Raw genomic sequence first — 23313 nt, 5'->3', positions numbered from 1 at the left:
TTTGAATTGTACTTTGGCTTGCATTGAGGGATAAAAATAAGTAACTAAAACTCACTTTTTTGCTTATTCTAGGTACGTTACTGGGTTATCCTTTATATCACTCATTGACCTAGTAAGGGTTCAGTGAAGACTCAGAAAATGGTTCATTTCCTCCTGAGCAACTCTTGGACGTTGTTCATCTTATAGTTGATATTTCTGTTTGTTTTATTCATCTGATGTTCTTTGAAGATAGTTTGTTAGTGGTTATTTGTTATGTACCATAATTATAGTGGTCTGTATTTTAGTCTTAAGTAAAACCAAGAAGTTAGATGTGCTCCTGTGACTGTTTCCAGTCACATAACCATGTAAGCAGCTGTGGTGTAGCTCCAATTCTGTCATTCAGGAGCTTTCTGATCCTGGGCAGATAAATGAACTTCTTTGACATTGGTTTCTTCATTCATTAAATAGGGATGATAACAGAATGGGAGTTGACTATTTCTCCAAAACATTTTCCAGTAAATTCAGTGACTGGTTTTATAGGCTTTTAATGGGTTTCTTGATGGAAGCCTCAAAAAAGAAGAAGCCAAAGTGCAACCCACCAAAGGCGAATATGTGGGGCTAAGACAAATGTGGCTCAGATTTGGAGCTTCAGATGTTGTTTAACCCACTTGAAATATTCCTTCCTTCTTTCTTTCCTTCCTTCCTTCCTCCCTGTGCGTGGGCTTTCTCTAGTTGGGGCCAGCAGGGGCTACTCTTTGTTGTGGTGCACGGTCTTCTCATTGTGGTGGCTTCTCTTGTTGCGGAGCACAGACTGTAGGTGTGCTGGCTTCTGTAGTTGTGGTACGCGAGCTCAGTAGTTGTGGCGCACGGACTTCAGTAGTTGTGGCACGCTGGCTCAGTAGTTGTGGTGCACGGGCTTTGTTACCCTGCGGCATGTGGGATCTTCCCGGACCAGGGCTCGAGCCCGTGTCCCCTGCATTGGCAGGGGGTTCTTAACCACTGTGCCACCAGGGAAGTTCCAAACCCACTTAAAATATTAAATGAAGTGTTTCTTAACTTTCTTTTTTGAGTCATGAACCTTTTTAGGTATTAAAACCTCTGAACCTTCACCTCAGAAAAATGCACATTTTCACACGTATGCAAACTTTATGTACTGTTTGAGATGAGTAGATGCTTCATAGACCTCTTGAGGCCCGTTTATGGGTTTTCTACATGGAACTTCAGTAGAACTGGTCTGGAGTAGTGGTTCTCAATCTGGGGTGATTTTGTCCTGCAGGGACATTTGGCAATGTCTGGAGAAATTTTTGGTTGTCACACTAGGGGTGGTGGTGGCATCATGTGTGTGCCTACTGGCGTCTAGTGGGCAGAGGTCAGGGATGCTGCTAAACATCTTGCATAGGAATACCCCTATTCCCACAACAAAGAATTCTGAGCAAAAACGTCAGTAATGTTGAGGTTGAGAAACCCTGATCAGAGGAAGAGATGAGTTGGCGCTGTTTCAAAAATGTAACTGTTCTTTGGGTTTCTTTGTTGATGGTTGGGTAGTAGATAGTTCAGGGTTGTAGTCTCTAGGCCTCACTTTGTATTGAATATTCTCCCTTCAGGTGTTTGCATAGTTTATTCTCTTATTCTTTTCCAGGTTTCTGTTCAAATTGTCACCTCCCACTTACCCTTTATTTCTTAACAATTCACATTGCTTAACACACACACATACTTAGTTGTTGTCTGTCTCCCTCCAACTTTAAATAAGTTTCATGAGCACAAGAATCTTTGTTTTTCTTTACTTTCGTATCCCCAGTGGCTAGAACAGTGCTGGGGTATGATAACAGATGCTCAGATGTTTGTTGCTGAAAGAGCGAATGGCATGAGCCTGTGTTGTGGCAAGTTTGTGTTTATTTTGGTAAAGCCCTATGTTTCAGAGATCAGATGTGCAGATGGTAGAGTTGACCACCTCTTGTGAAAATTAAGGCTTTTATCTAAGTCCTTACCTGGATGGTAGCATAAGCTAAGACTGTATCTGATGGCTAAGCCAGAATTAAAAAAATAAATAAATTTTTTTAAAAAAATAAATTTATTTATTTATTTTTGGCTGTGTTGGGTCTTTGTTTCTGTGCGAGGGCTTTCTCTAGTTGTGGTGAGCGGGGGCCACTCTTCATCGCGGTGCGCGGGCCTCTCACTGTCGCGGCCTCTCTTGTTGCGGAGCACAGGCTCCAGACGCGCAGGCTCAGTAGTTGTGGCTCACGGGCCTAGTTGCTCCGTGGCATGTGGGATCTTCCCAGACCAGGGCTCGAACCCGTGTCCCCTGCATTGGCAGGCAGATTCTCAACCACTGCGCCACCAGGGAAGCCCAATAAATTTGTTTTTTAGCTGCCCTAGAATATGAGTCAAGTACCTGAAGTTGTATTCTGTATTGCTCTCCAGACTTGTTTGACCATGGCAATTACCTAAGAAGCTCCTTAAAAATGTAGAATCTGAAGTTCCTCCCCAAACCTACTGACTCAAAATTTCTAGAGGAGAGATCAGGACATCTTTATTAGAAACAAGTAAACAATGGAATATTACAAGATACAATGGAATATTACTTGGTCATAAAAAAGAACAAAACAGTGCCATTTGCAGCAACATGAATAGACCTAGAGATTACCATACTAAGTGAAGTAAGTCAGACAGAGAAACGCAAATATCATGTTATCACTTGTATGTGGAGTCTATAGAAATGATACAAATGAACTTATTTAGAAAATAGAAACAGACTCATAGACATAGAAAACAAATTTATGGTCACCAAAGGGGAAAGCATGGGGGAGGGGGGATAAATTAGGAGTTTGGGGTTAACAGATATCACTACTATATATAAAATAGATAAACAACAAGGACCTTCTGTATAGCACAGGGAACTCTATTCAATATGTTGTAATAATCTATAATGGAAGAGAATCTGAAAAAGAGTGTGTGTGTGTGTGTGTGTGTGTGTGTATGTGTATGTATATATATCTGAATCACTTCCTGTACACCTGAAACTAACACAGCATTGTAAATCAAGTATACTTCAATTAAAATAAAAAACAACACCAAATAAACAGGAAAAGGATAGTCTTCAACAGATGATACTGGAGCAACTGGATTTCCACATGTAAAAGAATGAAGTTGGACCCCATCTCAAACAACATGTAAAAATTAGCTCAAAGTGGATCTATGACCTAAGCAGCTAAAACCATAAATGCTTAGAAGCAAATACAGGGGTAAAATTTCATGACTTTGGAGGTGTGATAATAGATTTTTAGAAATGGTAACCGCAGCATGAGCAATAAAAGAAAAAATGGATAAATTTGACTACATTGAAATTAAAAAGTTTTATGCCTCAAAGGACATTATCAAGAAAGTGAAAGACAACGTACAGAATGGGAGAAAAAATTGCAGGGGATATCTGATTAGGATTTAATATCCAGAATATTTAAAGAACTCTTGCAGCTCAACAGTAAAAGAACAAACAACCTAATTAAAAAATGGGAAAAGGACTTGAACAGACATTTCTCTAGAATCTATGGATTGTAAAGTATCCATAAGATCCTAAGTATATACCAAAAAGAATTGAAACCAGGGTTTTGAAGAGATATTTGTACACCCTGTTCATAGCAATGTTATTCACAATAGCTGCAAGTGGAAACCACCCAAGTGTCCATCAACAGATGAATGAATAAACAGAATGTGGTATATACATACAGTGGAATATATTCAATCAAAAAAGATAATGAAGTTCTGATACATGATAAAACATGGATGGATCTTGAAAACATTATGCTAAATGAAATAAGCCTGACACAAAAGGAGAAATACTGTGTGATTACACTTATATGAGATACTTAAAATTGGCAAATTCATGGAGACAGAAAGGAAATTAGAGGTTACCAGGGGCTAGGGAGAGGAGAAAATGGGTTATTGCTTAATGGTTAATGAGTTTCTGTTTGGGATGATGAAAAATTTTTAGAAATGGATAGTGGTGATGGTTGTACAACATTGTAAATGTAATAAAAATGGCTAAAATGGAAAACTTTGTGTTATATATATTTTACCACAATAAAAAATTAATAATGTATTAAAACTGTTGAATTTAAACAAAAAAACTATTTCAACCAGAAAGTGTTTAAATGGAAAGTGAATTGTATGGTATGTGAATTATATCTCAGTAAAGCTGTTTTAGGAAAACAAAAACAAACACAAAACAAAACAAGCATCCTTGTTTGGACAGCACTGCCACAGAACAGAGTTGGGTTGATTTTAGCCAGGAAGAATATAAGATAGATGTTGGCAGTTATCTATCATAATCATAGAAAAAATCTTTGTAATTCTCCCATGGAATGAGAAGCAGCTTCCCAGTTAGGATGGTGCAGTTGCAAAATATCCTAAATAGGCAAAGAAATTTGGAAATCTGGAATTATAAGACATAATTTGGTTAATCACTGAAAAAAGTATTAATGAGACTAGATTAAAACGCTTGTGCATACCTTCAAAATTAATATCTTCAGGAATATCTTCAAATGCTTATGTACTATGATGGTTTTGGTATGTCTTACCATTAAGAGAAATTTACTGAGCAATTTATCAAGTTGAACTTTTTGGTGGACTTTACATCCAGACTTATCTTCCAGTTTCCCCCGCCCCTGCCCAATTTATTCATTATGTTTTACCTACAAAGTACATAACTTAAAATTTTTTTTTAACTTTATCATGGTAAGAACAGTTAACATGGAATTTACCTCCTTAAAGTTTTTTTTTTTTTTAATTTTATTTATTTATTTACTTATTTATGGCTGTGTTGGGTCTTCATTTCTGTGTGAGGGCTTTCTCTAGTTGCGGCAAGTGGGGGCCACTCTTCATCGCGGTGCGCGGGCCTCTCACTATCGTGGGCTCTCCCATTGCGGAGCACAGGCTCCAGATGCACAGGCTCAGCAATTGTGGCTCACGGGCTTAGGCGCTCCGCGGCATGTGGCATCTTCCCAGACCAGGGCTTGAACCCGTGTCCCCTGCATTGGCAGGCAGATTCTCAACCACTGTGCCACCCGGGAAGCCCCCCCTTCTTAAAGTTTTAAGTTTACAGTACAGGAAGTACATAACTTTTGAAGCAAATTTGTTAATTATTATTCTGGATATCCTATTACTTTTAATTAAGTAGAATTAATAATTATACTTTATTCTGCATACACAATGGTATGGTCCGTAGGTATCAGTATGGATGGTACATTTATGCCCATTTCATTGTAGTCTAAAAGAGATACAAGTGTAGCATTATGCAAGATATATTGGGTTTTGGATTGAAAGCGTAGGTCTCTCTGAGTTGGCACTGTTTAATTTACTTACACTGAGCACCTTATTACTGAACACAGTGGCTCTTTGTAAACAGTTTTTCAATCTGAGTTCTCTAGGTGAGGGAAGGTTTAGGGACAGTAACAGGGATGCCATGGAGATAAATGACCATACCTGTCTTGGTCTGAGAAAGGGTCAGGATGCTCTCTATTCAGGGGTGAAGTTTGCCTACTGTTGTCTTAACCGTTTTCTCCCACTCAACCGTACTTCTCTCCTGTTTTCTATCATATCCTTCCCTTGAATGTTTTGTTCTCTTCCTGTATTGTGTCTATGAGCCTCTCATATATTCCAGCAGTCTTCTTTTTTTTTTAATTTATTTATTTTGTTTTTGGCTGCACTGGGTCTTTGTTGCTGTGTGCGGGCTTTTCTCTAGTTGAGGCGAGCAGGGGCTACTCCTCGTTGCTGTGAGCGGGCTTCTCATTGTGGTGGCCTCTCGTTGCCGAGCACGGGCTCCGGGCACGTGGGCTCAGGAGTTGTGGCTCGCGGGCTCTAGGGTGCAGGCTCAGCAGCTGTGGCACACGGGCCCAGTTGCTCCACGGCATGTGGGATCCTCCTGGACCAGGGCTTGAACCCATGTCCCCTGCATTGGCAGGCGGACTCTTAACCACTGTGCCACCAGGGAAGCCCTAGCAGTCTTCTTATGTTCTAAATGGTATGTCTCTCTCTTTGGAAATTCTAAAATACAAATCTCATTGCTCTCTGTGTTCTTTAGAGAACAAAGAAAAACAGACAATAACTGCCTTATGTGACAGATAAAGACCAAACTACTTATCAGGGATATAGAAGAACCTGAGATTAACTGATCTCAATTTCTTTTATAATTCTCTTCACCTATATGTGCACATATGTCCATACACACATGCACATTCCAGTTAAATCACTCTGTTAACATCACTGTTGCAGTACATGTTTCTGTAACATAAATTAGCTCTGTGATAAGTAGAGGAATGATTTAAGTATAATGTGGAAGTATCATCGGTCATAAATGTCTTTTTTTCTAGCACATTAGTGTTTTGAAGCATTCAAGGGCAATCTTTCTTCCAAAGATAATATTTTAACATTGTATGCAGATAAGAGCTGAAAATCCTCAGTGCACATCAAAACCACAGTGAGATCAGATCACACTTCTTAGAATGGCTATTATCAAAAAGACAAGAAATAATTCTTGGTGAGGATGTGGAGAAAAGGAACCCCTTGTACACTGTTGATGGGAATGTATATTGGTGCAGCCACTTTGGAGGACAGTATGGAGGTTCCTCAAAAAATTGAAGCTAGAACTGCTCTGTGATTCAGCAACTCCACTTCTAGATATTTATCCCAAGAAAATGAAAACACTAACTTGAAAAGATAAATGCACTCGCATGTTCCTTGTAGCATTATTTACAATAGCCAAGATGTGGAAACAATCTGAATGCCCACTGACGGATGAATGATTAAAGAAAATGTGAGACACACACACACAGAGAAATATTATTCAGCCATAAAAAAGAAGGAAGTCCTCCCATTGCAACAACATGGATGGATAAGTCAGAGAAAGACAAGTACTGTATGAACGCACTTATATGTGGAATCTGAAAACAAACCAAAACCTTGAACTCATAGCTTCAAGAAACAGATTGATAGTTTCCAGAGGCAGGGGATGGGGAGGTGGATGAAGTGGATTAAGGAGATCAAAAGGTACAAACTTCCAGTTAAAAAATAAATAAGTCATGGGATGCAATGCACAGTATGGTGACTGTAGTTTATATCTTATTGTATATTTTAAAGTTTCTAAGAGAGTAGATCTTAAAAGTTTTCTTCACAAGAAAAAAATTATAACTGTGTGGTGATGGATGTTTACTAGGTTTATTGTGGTGATCATTTTGCAGTTTATACATATATTGAATCATTACATCACACACCTGAAACTAATATAATGTTATATGTCAATTATATCTCAGTGCAAATTTTAAAAAAAGAAATCTTAAAATGTGGGATGATGTTATGTTTGAAGTTATATTAGATCTAGGTGTTTGACAAGAAGATTGTTTAAATTTTTTGTGCTATGAAGGAAAATGTTCTGTAAGTGATCCATAGATGCGGTGCAAAAAGAAAAAAGCTGAAAATCCAGATGAAAAATTGCCTGTTTGTTACAAGCAGAAGATTTAACAGTATCAGGAATCCCTAATCTTTCTGTTACGCTGTCTGCTACAGCTGCAAACGTAGGTGAAATATCTGTGAGGCTGTTTTCCCCACTTTTAACAAAAAATTGAAGGCTGTCACTGGATTGCTTTTTTTTTTTTTAAAGTGCTTCTATAGCACCTTGTTTTTTTTTTAAATTTAATTAATTAATCAATTAATTAATTAATTTATGGCTGCGTTGGGTCTTTGTTTCTGTGCGAGGGCTTTCTCTAGTTGCGGCAAGTGGGGGCCACTCTTCATCGCGGTGCGTGGGCCTCTCACTATCGCGGCCTCTCTTGTTGCGGAGCACAGGCTCCAGACGCGCAGGCTCAGCAATTGTGGCTCACGGGCCCAGTTGCTCCGCGGCATGTGGGATCCTCCCAGACCAGGGCTTGAACCTGTGTCCTCTGCACTGGCAGGCAGATTCTCAACCACTGCGCCACCAGGGAAGCCCCTGCATTTTTAATTTTGCTAAATTTTTTCCTGTTAGAAGTACCTTCAAGAACCTACATTTGAAGGGGAAAGCCTGAGCTCCAAGATTTAAGGCTGAGGAGTTTGATTATGATGATGAGAACAATTGCCAGTGGATACTGACCATGCTGCTGTTTTACTAGGATTGTTGTTGTTTTGCTAATGTTCTGTTATAACCGTTATTAATAAGTGTTGATTTTGCAGAATGTGGGGTTTTTCTAGGAACACACTTACGTTGTAGCAGATACCCGTGCTTGTCTTTTTCTCAGACCTAGCATGTCTTTTTGCTTTTGCTCATGGCTCAGTGTTTCCTCTGCCCTGAATCCTCACTTAGACACCTTATTGTCTTCCACAGCTTAGATTAAATTCCATCTCTCTGTGATGTGCTGCTGACAACTTTCTCTACTGTCTTTGATAGAATGAATTGTTCCCTCATTTGTGTTTCCTTTAAAACATTGATTTTATATGTACAAGTCAGTGATTTTTAGTCATTGCCCTCCAAACATCATTCATGTCCATTTGTAGTCACTCATTTCTCACCCCTAGACGACAACTAATTTTCTGTTTCTACAGATTTGCCCTTTATGGATGTTTCATGTGAATCTAATCATATATGAATAGTCTTCTGTGTCTGGCTTCTTTTACTTGAATAATGTTTTTGAGGTTTGTCTTCGTTGTCTTCTATATCAGTAATTTGTTTCTTTTTACACCTGATTAGTATTCCATTGTATGGATATATCACATTTTGTTTATCCATTTACCAGTTAATAAATATTTGGATTGTTTACACTTTTTGGCTATTAGGGTGCTTGTTGCTAAACTTAGTAAAAATCCCCATGGAACTTTTTCAGATGCAGGGGTTTGGGCCTGAGTACTAGGGGATTCAGTGTGCTCCAAAGATTGGAAATTATTAGGTTAAGGGAATAGGCGTTGGGAATCAGATACAGATTATTTCCAGTTTAGTTGCTGGATAACTTTAGCATAGTTGATCTCTCTGATCCTCAGTTTCCTCATTTATAAAATGGGCATAATATATAATTCATCTTATTATTAAGAATATTTGGGGAAAAAATATTTGTTGAGTGCTTTTTGCCCATCGTGTTATGCATTAGGTATACAGCAGTGAACAAAATAGGATATTTGTTCTCTTACAGTTTGTAGTTTAGAAGGGGAAACAGACATTAGAGGATAAATATTTACAGTTATGATTAAATTCTTTGAAGGAGAAGTACAGGGGTGGTGTGAGATCATGTAGTAGAGATTTAATTTAGCTTGGGCAGATTTGGGAAAGTGTCCCTGAGGAATTGACATATGAGACTTGGAAAATTAGTGTTAGTCAGGCATGAGGGGAAAGAGTGACAGAGAAGAGGAAAAGAATAGCGCACACTTAGAAGGATTTTGGTTTGAAGCCTTTAAGGAATAGAGGTACGACTCGAGTGTAGTGAGAAAGTGGTCAGATTAGTATATGTTGAACTTATTTTTAGGTCAGTGGGAACCTATTTAAGAGTTTTAGGTAAGGCAGTGATATGAAGAGATTAGCATATTAAGATCATTCTGGCTGCTGTATGAAGAATGAATTGGAGGTGGCTTCGATTAGGTTGTGGTGAAGTAATGGACAAGTGAAGGTGAATTCCATTTATGTTTTCAGGTAGCATTTACAGAACTTGATAATTGCTCTTAAGTGTTGAAAGAGAATTTTCAAGGGTCACTGCCAGTTTTCTGGAGGTAACAAATTGGATACACTAAGACACCATATACAGAGAGAAGATCGAAGAAGTGTTTTTTGGAGGGGGAAGAAATTGGGAGATGATTTGTTGTTTGGTTTTGAGTTTTTTTAAGTTCAAGATGCCTTTAAGAATACCTAAGTGGAAATGTTAAGTTGGCAGTTGTATATGTGGACTGGAGTTCAGAAGAGAGCTCTTGGTGGGGTAAAGTCTTTGGAGTAGCTTTAAGAAAGCTTAGGGCTTAAGCCTTGGAAGAAAAACACATAGACCAAAAAGTGAATAGAGGGGACAGAATTGAGCTCTGATGAATTACTAATATGTAGATGTTGGATAGAGGAGAAAGAAACAAAGGAGACAGTGGCCAGTAAGGTAGGAGAAAAATCAGGAAAAGGTAAAGTGTAGTAGAAACCAAAGGAAAAGTGTTTCAGGAAGGAGGCTGCTGTCAACTGTGTGTCATACTGCTCAGATCAATAAAATTAGGATTAGAAAAGTGTTCGTTTGACTTGGCAACATGGAGGGCAGTGATGACTTTTAGTTAGTTATTACTGCATAACAAATCACCCCAAAACTTAATGGCTTAAAACAACCATCATTTATTAAGCTCCCAGTTCTGCAGGGTGGCAGCTTGAGTTTGACTTAGCTGGGTAGTTCTACTGATCTGGGTTAGCCTTAGCTGATTCATGTGGGCTTGCTCATATATCTACAGGTAAGTGTCTGTGGTCACCTGATGGTTTGTCTGGGGCTGGGTTCGTTCATGATGATCATGGCTGGGATAACTGGGGACTCTCTCTATAGCTCTCATTTTCTACTGGGATAACTTCTGTGCTTGTGCACTTGTTAGGAGCAGAGTTCCAAGGACAGTAAGTCAATAAACTCCAAAGCACAAGCACTTTTTAAGCTTGCCAGTGTCCCAGTGACCAAAGCAAGTCCTAAGACCGTCTCAGATTCAAGAGCTGGAAAAACACTCTTCTTGATGGGAGGAGCCACAAAGTCACATTGCAAGGGTGTAGATACAGGGAAGAGAAAAATCTTTTGTCGTTTTTGAAGTCGGTCACACTGATTATGGCAAAGGCATTATTGCTGGTGATGGAGGATCCTGGAAACAAGATTGGATTAGTATGAAAAGCTAATGGGAACTGAAGAAGTGCAGATTACTTTTTGAGAAGCTTGGCTATGAAGGTAATTTGAGAGAGAAGACAGTAGCTGGAAGGGTATTTGTAGTCTAAGCAGGCATGTTGTACTTTCTTTCCCTTCCTGCCTGAATGCCTTCCGTCCACTCAAGAACAGAGTACTTATACTGAATACTGAGGGAAGGAGGATGCTGATGCTGAGGAAAGAGGAGACAACTAACGAAGTGAAAGTCTTTGAGAGACCTGTAGAGGATGGGATTCTGTGCACTTGTGAAGGGATTAGTTTTTGATGTGAGGAGGCTTACGTACTCTTTGGTAACATAAAGGAAGGAGGGAATAGGTACAAATGTAGTAGATAGGCAAGTAGATTTAGGAATGGGAGACTGGGGAAGTTTCTGTTTGACAGAGCTTCTGTTTTCTCAATGAAGTAGAGGCAGTCTGCTGATAGTGGGGGGTTGTACAAGAATGTGTGCTTGGGGTTTGATGTGAATAGAGAAAGTACATAATTTTATCCTGTCAATGAATGGGACATTGAGCTGACTACTGACTCCAAAATACCAATCATTCAGTAAATGAGAGATATTATCATTATTTATATAAAAATACTACTTTAAAGGGATTTGACAGAACACTTTGTGTTATTAGTTAGAAACTGGTGCTAGTTGAGGAGTTCTAGGGCCTGGGGCTCTTTTTCTGTCTGAACGAGTTAGTTTAATACTACTCCTGTCTGTAACATTGATGGTCCTTAAAAAGAATGTAGGCAAGAGAGTAACCATATGTTTAACCTTTTATAAATAAACATTACCAAAGATATGAACAAAATGGGCCTGCTTTCTAAAAGGACTTCCTAAAGCGTTAAAAATTACTTTGTATTACCAGAACATATAGTAATAACTATTAAATATACTTAATTTGAATTAATAAAGATAATTCAAGCTGAATGGTGAGTTCCCATTTATATGGAAAAAAGCTTTTTGTTATAATAGTTGGAAAATATGTAAATGTAGTCTTAAGGTTATATATTTAGGGGAGAATAACGTAATTTATTTTGTCTCTTTTTTCTTAGAACACACTCTCATTAGTTTTTTAGTTGTCTCTGGCCAAGAATAAACCCAACTCCTTATACTATGTAATGACTATGTACTGGAAGGGTTGTATTTATGGAGGGCACCATCTGCTGGTTATAAGAGGTACCGGTTCTGGGTAGCCTACCTTTTGCAATTGTCAGACTCTTCACAAAATCTTGTTTTCCTTCTAATTCCACCTTAAACCTGCAGTAAAGTCCCAGGAGGAAGAACAGCTTTTCATAAACGTGGCCAAGTAGAGATTCTAGTAGTGGCTTGATTTGATTTCTGTGTCTCTGAACATGTCACATATTGGATTTTTAAGAAAAATCATCATGAAAATGGCAGAGACCTGTCTTTATTCCCAGATCAATTAAAAAATGACTATTGCTATTGCTTTTACCCTTGCTCTTTAATCCAGTGAATGCTTTGTTCTTTTTTTCCATTCATTGAAAGGATCTTAAATATTTTTACTACAGTCTTTATTAGTTTCATCTTGTGAACATTTATTTACATCTGGTAATATCAGAGGGAAGAATGAAGGTTTCATTGTTTTTTTTTTTCCTTTCTAGGGCTGTTAGTATGATTTTTACAATTACTGATGTTTCTTTTAATTAATGGTCCTTTTCTTTGAACTTATTCAGTGGTTGTGTAAACTGTTCAGTATTAGAATATTTTGTGTTTTATTTATTGTTCATTCCAGACCCCAAAATATAAATATTTATAACAACATGCATATAATGATATTTGAAATTAATATATACATATATACTATATACATTTATATGCTATATATAAATGGATTCTGAAACATGTCAGTTTTATATAAATAATTTTTTAAGTTATCATTTTCTCATTTTCAATGTATCCGCTCTATCATAATGTATATTATTGAAATTCCACAAAGATGAATGTCAAATAATTTCTTTGACACTATTTAACCTCAGAGGAGCAGCTATATATTAATGTATATTTTCCCTTTGACTTCAGATAACAATTGATTAGCCTATTTCTTTCCTGTAACCTTCCTTTCTTCTTCTGCATTGCTCCCCTTTCTTCTCTCTCTTTCTCCTTTCCTTTTTTCTCTTACCTTATAATTCGGTGTTCATTCCTGTTATTCTCCAGAAAGGTCTTAAAGAGATCAACTTACCAAGTCCAAGGGAGTATTGCTGAGGTTATTTTGTACCAGTGATGTGTATTTCTAAAGTAACTAACCCTATATACCACCTCTTCATCTTCATTTTTTTTCTAGTTTAAAAAAAAACATTTTTCTATCTTTCTTGACCCTCTTTTCTTTCCTGATTTCCTTCCCCCCCATCAATATAGATATTTCTCAAAGTTCAAAGTTCAGTCTTGGTATCTCAGCTCACCCTACACATTTTTTTTTATTGATCTTGTAAGCCCACAAAACATGAGCTATACGTGGTGCTAAAATATTTTCTGTTGTTGACTTTTCTCTAGAACTTCAGTGCTACATCTCCAGTTGCCTTGTATTCCAAACTTAATTTTTCCAAAGGCTTGATCTCTCTCTGGTTTTCCCTATCTATGTTATAATGAGGGCATATATTGTATGTGTTTTGCTTACCATTGTATTCCTCGTGCCTAGAGTGCTGTATCACACCAAGTAAAATCTCGGTAAATATTTAAGTAATTGACTTTCCAGGAACAAAGGCTTTGAATCTTGTAATCATCTTCTACTTTTCTCAAATAATCATTCATGGTCTTTGCATCAGTTTTCTTATTTTCCAGTCATTGCCTGCAGTCTGTACCTTATTAGTTCTTACCTGGAACTTTGTGGCAATTTCCTAACTAGTTTTACTGTATTTGATTTCTCCTCTGTCTAGTCTGTACTTCCTGTTGGAACCACCATCTCTTAAAATAGTTCTGGTCATTGATTCAGCAAGTATTTCCTGAGCACCTACTTTGTTCTAGGCTCTGTAAGGATGCCTAAAATGATATATACTCTCTTTGTCTTAAAGGAGCTTACAGTCTAGTAGGAGAAACAGACATAGAAATAAGTTTACTAAATATGATGTGATAAATGCTAATTATGATATGTTCAGAGTTTGCCTAGCTGTAGGGGAAGGAGCCTAGCTCTGCCTGGAGAGGTCGGGGGAAGTTTAAACATAGACTTGAGAGTTTAATGTACATGGAGTTTGCTTAGTAGAGAGAGGCCAGTAAGTATATCTTACTCTGAGGAAACAGCCTGTGTATAGTCACAGATGTATTTCAAACCTCTGCTTATAATACCATTGCTTATAAAACTGAAGTACAAACTGAGTAACCTGCTTCTCTGTTGGCTCTATCTTTTCCTTCTTAGCTCCCTTTACTTCCTTCCACTTTTTGCTTCTGTCATGGTTTTAGACCAGTAACAAATTCTGAACTTTCTTCTCTGAGATTTATTCAAATTGTTTTCTCTGTCCTTTTGTTCTGTATATTATTAATATTTCATCCCCATCTACGTATGGAAGTGGGTTTTCTTTCAATCTTTTTTTTTCCAAGCTGGTTTTTTGTTATTTCTATTGATAACTTCAGAATTTATTGTGATTTAATTATTTAGGGGGAATGTTTATTTCCTTTGTAGATTTTGAGATCTATCTTAACTCATTTTGCCCTCTAGTCACTGCTAAAAAGTCATGCAAGTAATAGGCACTTGATAAAGTTTTGACTATATGGATCAGTGTAGTCTACAAAGGCACCATGTCTACATTATTTAGCTGCGGTCTGTGGTCACAATCGTGTATCTGTTGTTATGAAAGATGAACAGCTTTTGCTTCTGTTGAGGTAAGGCAGAGAGACTTTCTTCTATTCCAGGTTCTGTGGAAAACTGGGAATCCTGTCATGTTTATATTTTCCTTCCTGTGGAATGATATGTCGCATTTGCTGAATATCCTCTTTGGTTGAAGGAACACAGACAGCTGTGGGCTTGATTCTTGCTTTTCCTAATCTGAGGTCATGAAGTTGTTCTCCTACATTATATTCTAAAAGCTTTTACATTTGCTTCAACATTTAGGTCATTAATCGACCTGGAATTCATTTTGTATATGGTGTGAGATAATGGGTACAATGTCATTTTTTTTTCCATAGAGATATGAAAGTGTCTCAGAACTTAAAAAATTTTAAACAACTTTATTGAGGAGTAATTTACATACCATAAAGTTTACTGAGATGTGCAACCATCACCATAATCGAATTTTAGAACATTTTTATCAGTCCAGTAAGATCCCTCATGCCAAATTATAATTAATCTGGCACTGGATTCTTTTTAAGCTTTCATCTTGAGCTCTCTGCAGTATCCAGTACTTTTGGCCACTTCCTTTCTTGAAACTTGGTGTGCTCCTTCCTTTCTGACAGGGCTTCCTTCTGGGTCCTCCCACCACCTCTTTGATCATTCTCAGATTGTTTTGCAAGCTCTTTTTCCTCTTCCCATTTCAAAGATGGGTCTTCTTTCATCTCTTCCTTGGCCTATCACTCTTGTCACTTTATAAAAACGTTCCTGAATGCTCTCATGTGCCCCTGGTTTTATCTATCAGTGAGGATTTCCAAATCTGTCTCTAGCTCAGACATTTCTCTGGAGATCTAACTGCCCACTGGCCATTTCTTTCTTTCTTTTTTTTTCTTCTTCTTCTTGTTCCTCCTCTCCCCCCTCCTCCTTTCTTCATTTTTTCCCCTCCCCTCTTTCTTCAGCTTTATTGAAGTAAAATTGATACACAGAAGAACCTGCACATAGTTAATGTATGCAACTTGGACATACACATAATTTGGACATACAGCCATATGCATAATATGTATACGCCTATGGTACTGTTACCACAGTCAAGGTAATAAACACAACCATCACTTCTAAAAGTTTCCTTGTGTCCTTTTGCCTTTTTTGGGGGGTGGGGAAGGGGTAAGAAGACTTAACATGAGATCTACCCTCTTAACAAATTTTTAAGTGCATAATACCGTCTTGTTAACTATAGGTGCTGTGTTGTACAGCACATCTCTAGATCTGAATCATCTTGCATAACTGTAACTTTATATCTGTTGAATAACAACTCCTCATTTCCCCCTCTTCGCATCCCCTGGCAACCACTATTCTATTTTCTGCTTGTATAAGTTTGCCTATTTTAGATACTTCATGTAAATGGAATCATTCAGTATTTGTCCTGTGTCTGACTTAACTCACTCAGCATGTCTTCCAGGTCCATCCATGTTGTTGCAAATAGTAGGATTTTCTTTGTTTTTAAAGGCTGAATAATATTCTATTGTATGTATACACCACTTTTTCTTTATTCATTCATCTGTTGAACATTTAGGTTGTTTCCATATTTTGGCTGTTGTGAATAATGCTGCAGTGAACATGGGTGTGCAGTTATCTCTTAGAGATCCTGATTTCTATTCTTTTGGCTATATAACCAGGATTAGGATTGGTGGATCATATAATAGTTCTATTTTTAATTTTTCAAGGAACCTCCATACTGTTCTTCCATAGTGGTTGCATCATTTTACATTCCCACCAACAATGTACAAGGGTTCCCATTTCTCCACATCCTTGCCAAAACTTTTTTAATCTTTTGTTCATGGTTTTTTTTGGCTATCCTAACAGGTGTGAAGTGATACCTCATTGTGGTTTTGATTTGCATTTCTCAGTGGTGAAAAATGGAAAACTTTTCCTCTTAAATCAGGAACAGGACAAGGATATCCACTCTTGCCACTTCTATTCACTATAGTACTAGCAGCCCTAGCCAGAGCAAGTAGGCAAGAAAAAGAAATACAGTCGTCCCTCGGTATCTGTCAGGGATTGGTTCCAGGATCCCCCTTGGATGCCAAAATCCAAGGATGCTTAATTCCCTTGTATAAAATGGTGTATTTGCATATAACAAGATTTTCCCGTATGTTTTAAATCATCTCTAGATTACTTATACCTAATACAGCATAAATTCAACATAAATAGTTGCCTGTATGTGGCAAATTCAAATTTTGCCATTTGGAACTTTCTGGAATGTTTTTGGGAATATTTTAAATCTGCGGTTGGTTGACTGTGAGGATGTGGAACTCGTGTATGAAGGGCTGACTGTAAAGGGCATGCATGTTGGAAAGGAGGAAGTAAAATTTAATCTGTTTGCAGATGACAAGATCTTATATGTAGAAAATTCTAAAGACCCTATTACAACTCTTAGAACTAATAAACAAATTCAGTAAAGTTGCAGGATACAAAGTGAACAAATCCATTATATTTCTATGTACTAACAATGAACTATATGAAAAAGAAATTTACAAAGCAGTCCCTTCATAATAGCATCAAAAAGAACAAATTACTTAGAAATTAACAAGGAGGTAAGAGACTTATATACTGGAAACTACAGTACATTGGTGAAAGAAATAAAAGAAGACAGATAAATGGAAAGACATCCAGTGTTTATGGATTGGAAGACTTAATATTGTTAAAATATTAAGCAATATTTAGAACTTCTAACTTTGTTTTCTCCTTTTCTCACTGATGTGCCATGCCACTGTATTCATACATTACATTTCACATTGTGTGGGTCTGTTTCTGGGCTAATATTTCCCATTGATCTTTTTCTGCTCCAATACCACACCATCTAAATTACTTTAGCTTTCTAAAGGGATCTGATATCTGGTAGAAAAGTCCATTCACTGTGTTTTTCTTAAGTATTCAATATCTTGTTATTCTTGGCTTTTTGAATTTACATGTCATGTAAATTTACGAGTTTAAAAAATTAAACTTGTCATCTTTCTTTAAATATCAAAACCTGGGCTTGATTGGGATTGTAGTGACTCCATAATCAGTGTGGGAAGATTTGCTGTCTTTATAATATTTGAGACTTCTGTGAACAAGATATCTCTTTATTTATTTAAATTTTCTTTAACTTCTACCAGTAAAGCTTTATGATTTTTCTCTGTAAAACACATCTTTCGTTAGATTAATTCCTGGGTAGTTTATGCATTTCAATGTGAATTGTATTTTTAAAGTTTTTGGTTGCTATTATATAAATATAATTGATTGTTGCGCATTTAAAACCTTTTTATTTTGAAATAATTATGGACAAAGTTGCAAAAATACTACCTAGAGTCTTGTGAACCCTTCATCCATCTGCCAGTGGTGACATCTTATGTAACTTGTAGCACAATATCAAATTAGGAAATTAACATTAGCATGGTGTTGTTGATTAGATTACAGACCTTAGTTTTCTCACTTTTTTGCATGCTCGCTCGCTCTTGCTCTTGCTCTCACTGTTTCTCTCTCCCTGTATGTGTATGTGTAGTTTTGTGTAGTTTGATCCCATGTATTGATTCATTTCACCACCACTACAGTCAACATACAGAACTGTAAAGGAATTCCCTTGTGCTACTTGTCATGCTCATCCATGCTCCTTGGCAACCACTAATCTGTCCTCAATGTCCATAGTTTTGTGATTTTTGAGGATGTTAAATTAATGGGAGCATAACAGTATATAACCTTTTGAGATTGGCTCTTTCAGTGATAAGTTATTGCATTTATCACTAAAACAGTTTTTTTTTTATTGCCAAGTAGTATTTCATTATGCAGATCTATCCGAGTTTGTTTAACCATTCACCCATTGATGGGCATTTTGATTACTTCTAGTTTTAAGGTATATGAACAAAGCTGCTATAAACATTCTTGTACAGATTTGTTTGAATAGAAGCTTTCATTTCTCTGGGATAAATGCCGAAGACTGCAGTTTCTGGTTTGTATAGTAAATACATGTTTAGTTTTATGAAAAACTGCCAGACTGTTTTCAATTATGGCTGTACTATTTTACATTTCTGCCAGCAATGTGTGATAGATCCATTTTCTTTGCTTCCTTGCCTATGTTTGATATTATCACTATTTTTTATTTTAGCCGTTCTAATAGTATATAATGATATTTTATTGTGGTTTTAATTTGCATTTCCTTAATGATTAATGATGTTGAATATCTTTTCATGTGCTTATTTGCTATCTGTATATCCTATTCAGATGTCTGTTCATGTCTTTTGCCCATCCTGTAATTGGGTTGTTTGGTTTTTTATAGTATCCTTTTGAGAGTTCTAGATATAAGTCCTTTGTCATGTATGTATTTTCAATATTTTTTCCCATTCTGTAGCTTATCTTTTCATTCTCAACAGTTTTTCACAGAGTAAAAGATTTTAATTTTTGAAGTCCAGTATATCAATTTTTAATTTTATGGATCTTGCTTTTGGTGTCATTTCTAAAAACTCTTTCCCTGGCTTCAGTACTTCTTTGTAAAAAAAAAAAAAATCAGTTGGACGTGCTTGTGTGGATCTCTTTCTGGGTTGTCTGTTCTGTTCCATTGATCTGTGTGTCTGTTCTTCTGCCAAATTCACATTGTCTTGTTTACTCTGGCTATATAGGAAATTTTAAAGTTTGGTGGAATGAGTTCCTCCCACTTCATTCTGAAATTAGCTCACCTCTTCTGGTTCCTTTGTCTTCCTAGGTAAACTTTGGAATAAGCTTGTCTCTATTTATGAAAAATCTTGCTGGGATGTTGTTAGAATCCCTAAATCTATAGATCAATTTGGGGAAGAATCTTGAGTCTTTCAGTCCATGAACATAGTATATCTCTCCATTCATTTAGATCTTATGTGGGTTTTTTTCATCAGTGGTTTGTAATTTTCAGCATACCAATCCTATATATGTTTTTTTTTTCTGTATATGTTTTGTTAGGTTTGCACTAAAACGTTTTATTAATGGGGGTGTAGTGATTGAAAGTAGTATTGCACTTTTAACTTTGGTTCCTGTTTCTTGGTAGTATATAGAAATAAAATTGATTTTTTATGTTGATCTTTATATCCTGTAATCCTTTTTTTTTAAATTAGTTTATTTTTGACTGTTGGGTCTTCGTTGCTGTGCATGGGCTTTCTCTAATTGCAGCGAGCGGGGGCTACTCTTCGTTGTGATGTGTGGGCGTCTCATTGCGGTGGCTTCTCGTTGCAGAGCACAGGCTCTAGGTGCGCGGGCTTCAGTAGTTGTGGCGCATGGGCTCAGTAGTTGTGGCTTTCAGGCTCTAGAGCGCAGGCTCAGTAGTTGTGGCACACGGGCTTAGTTACTCTGTGGCATGTGGGATCTTCCCAGACCAGGGCTTGAACCTGTGTCCCCTGCATTGACAGGTGGATTCTTAACCACTGAGCCACCAGGGAAGTCCAGTATATCCTGTAATCCTGATGAACTAGTTTTTGTTTTTTTAAGATTCCCCTGGAATTGTTTGTATAGACAGTTGTGTCATTTGGAAGTAAGGATGATTTTAGTTTTCCCTTTCCAATCTGTATGCCTTTATTTTCTTTTCCTTGCCATATTGTGCTGGCTGGGGCTTCCAGTATTATGTTGAATAAGAGTGGTGACAGCAGACATCCTTGTCTTGTTTCTGATTTTGAGAGGAATTATTCAGTCTTTTGCTGTGAAGTATTTTGTTAGCTATAGGTAATTGATGTTTGCATATTGATTTTTCTACTCTACAACCTTGTTAAACTCAGTTTTATTAATTCTGATGTTTTATCTATAAATCTTTGGAGTTTCTGTATACATAATCATGTAATCTGCAAGTAATGACTGTTTTGTTCCTTACTTTTTATCTTTATATTTGATACCTTTTTCTTCCTGTGTTGACTAGCATCTCTATTGCAGTGTCAAATAGAAGTCGTGATAGCAGGTGTGTTTTTACAGGTCAAAAGATCATCAATAAATGTGATTTATGCTGTAGGATGTTTATAGCACCCTACCTTTCTCAGATAAAGGAAACTTTCATATAAATTTTAGTTTGTTGAGCTTTTTCTTCTATTTTGTTTTATAGTCAAGAATTGATGTTGAATTCTTATCATTGTCTCTTCATTTTTGACGTTATCACATGGTTTTTCTTTTTTAATCTGTTAATATGGTGAATTCAACCTTGCATTCCTTGGATTAAACCCAATCTTTTATATGTAGCTACATTTGTTTTCTCAGTATTTTATTTAAAAATGCTGTATTTGTAAACAGAAAAGATTGTTCTGTGATTTTTTTTCCTTTTATTTTTCTCATTGGGTTTTGGTATCATGGTTATGCTAGTTAGTTACATAAAATTAGTCGGGAAGGATTCCCTTGTTTTCTAGTCCTTGGAAATATTTATATGACATTGGAATTATTTCTTCCTCAGTTATTTGATAGAACTCATTAGTAAAGTCATGTAGACTTGGATATTTGTCCTTGTGGAAAGATTTATTGATTATTGGTTTTCTTTCTTAGTGGCATTTTTTCTTCTTGAGTAAATTTTGGTAAGGTATAGATTTTCTCCAGTTTGTCTAAATTTTTAAATGTTTTTATGTCAAAAATTGTAAGATTGGCCTGTGATTTTTTACTTTGTTGATCTTATGCTTTTTTTTTTTTCTTTACCCCTGATCCATTGATTCTTAGAAAGCACTTTAAATTTTTAAATGTTTGGAGATTTTCTTTTTTGTTGTTGAAGTATAGCATAATTCAGAAAAGTGTAAAAATTATAAATGGCTAGCTCTGTGACTTTATACAAAGTGAAAACAATAGTGTGACCCGCATCCAGATATATAAGTAGAACATTACCTGTACCCAAGAAATATTCTCTTACTCCTCTTTCAGTTACATCTCCCACCAAAGGAATTCACTCTTCTGACTTTTAACATCATCGGCTATGTTTCCTTATTTTTGATTTCTTCTGGAAATGTAGTCATATTTTATGTATAGTGTTTTATATCTGGCTTCTTTCACCTAACTTTCTTTGTAATGTTAATCCATATTGTGTGAAGTAGTAGCTTATTCACTCTCAAAACTGTGTTGTATTTCATTGTATGACTATACTACAATATATCTTCATTCCACTATTGATAGGTATTTTTGTTTTCTGTTTTGACTAGTATGAACGGTATTGCTATGAACATTTTTATGTCTTGTAGTGGACGCAGGTATGTGTTTCCATTGAGTAAATACCAAGGAGTGTATCTTGGGGCCTACTTATTTATGCTTGTTAATTTATGTTTAGCTTAAGTGCTTTATTTTGTTTAGTGTTTGCATCCTTTTTTCCCATCCTTTTACTTTCAGTATCTCATATCATTATTTTAAATTGTTTCTGTAAGCTCTCTATATTGAAGTTTAAAAATCTTGATCTTTTAATGTGATCATGTACACCGTATATACCATATTATAATATACTGATATATGTTATATATTGTTCTAAGTACTATATATAGTAACTTATTATACATTTCAAGTTTTGTTTGGCTCATTTGTCCTTATTTCACTGTATTCCTAAAAATTATATTCCTTGGATGTAAACTTCAGCTTTGCAATTATATTCTTTAACCACATTGCGTGTGACATTTTGCTGTCTACTGGTTTATATTGTTGCTAGTGAGAAGTCACTATTAGTTTAAATACTGTTCCTTTGAAGGTAATATGTCTGCTATAAGGTTTTGTTTGTTTTTTTGGAATTATTATTTTGAACTTAATTCTGTTTGGCTTCTTGAATTTGTGAATTGGTATTTATGATATTCACCTCATAGAGAGGCCTCTGCCTTATTCCTCTTCTTCTGGTACTCCCATGAATCATAAGTTAAACTATTTTACTTTTTCTTTTGTGTATTGCATTTTTATGTTTCTCTGTTCTGTATTTTTGGATAATTTCCTCGGACATCTTTTGTAGTTCATTAAGTCTCATAGCTTTTCTTAATCTGCTAATAAACTCATCCATTAAGTTTTTACTTTCAATTTTTGTATTTTTTCATTTTTAGTAGGTCTTTTTTGTTCATATCTTTTAATTTACTGTATAATTTTTTATTCCTTGTAGATTTTTAAACTTATCTTTTATTTCTTTAAAATTATAAATGCATTTGACCCTTGAACAAATGGAGGTTAGGAGTGCTGACCCTCCCCCAACCGCAGTTCAAAATCCACGTATAACTTTATACTTGACCCTTTATATCCACTGTTATAAACATCCACGGATTCAACCAACCATAGACTGTGTAGTACTGTAGTATTTATTGAAAAAGCTCTGTGTATAAGTGGACCCATGCAGTTCAAACCGATGTTGTTCAAGGGCCAACTGTATAGTAGTTTTCTAATCCGTTTGATGATTGTAATATTTGAAGTTTTGGGGGGGTCTGGTATTTCTGTTGGTTCTTGCTCATTGTGCCTTGCTTGCTTAGATGCTTGGTTGTTTTTGACTTGATAATGCTCATTGTCCTAGAAACATCATATGGGGATTGTTTGAAGTGTAGGATGAAGGTGCCCTTCTCTAGGAGGGCTTGAATGTACTTACATTAGGTGCTTGGGGGTGCTACCAGTTGGGGGTCACTGAGTTCTTGTGTTGAGGTTCTCTGGACTATGTAGGCAGTGTGAACCTCAGCAAATGTGTAGGCTTATGGCCAACACTAATTAGCTGTTCC

The 23313-nt window shown here is 36.4% G+C and overlaps 1 protein-coding gene across 6 annotated transcripts in view; it reads left to right on the top strand.

Moving 5' to 3' along the window:
- Positions 1-23313, top strand: part of PDS5B (PDS5 cohesin associated factor B) — a 201005-nt gene that overhangs the window by 53396 nt on the left and 124296 nt on the right. The gene's annotated exons all lie outside the window — the stretch shown is intronic.

Source organism: Balaenoptera acutorostrata, chromosome 18, assembly GCF_949987535.1.
Source record: "Balaenoptera acutorostrata chromosome 18, mBalAcu1.1, whole genome shotgun sequence".
Taxonomy (NCBI): domain Eukaryota; kingdom Metazoa; phylum Chordata; class Mammalia; order Artiodactyla; family Balaenopteridae; genus Balaenoptera; species Balaenoptera acutorostrata.
Note: the sequence above shows the minus strand (reverse complement) of the source record. Positions and strands in the feature narration are given on the sequence as shown.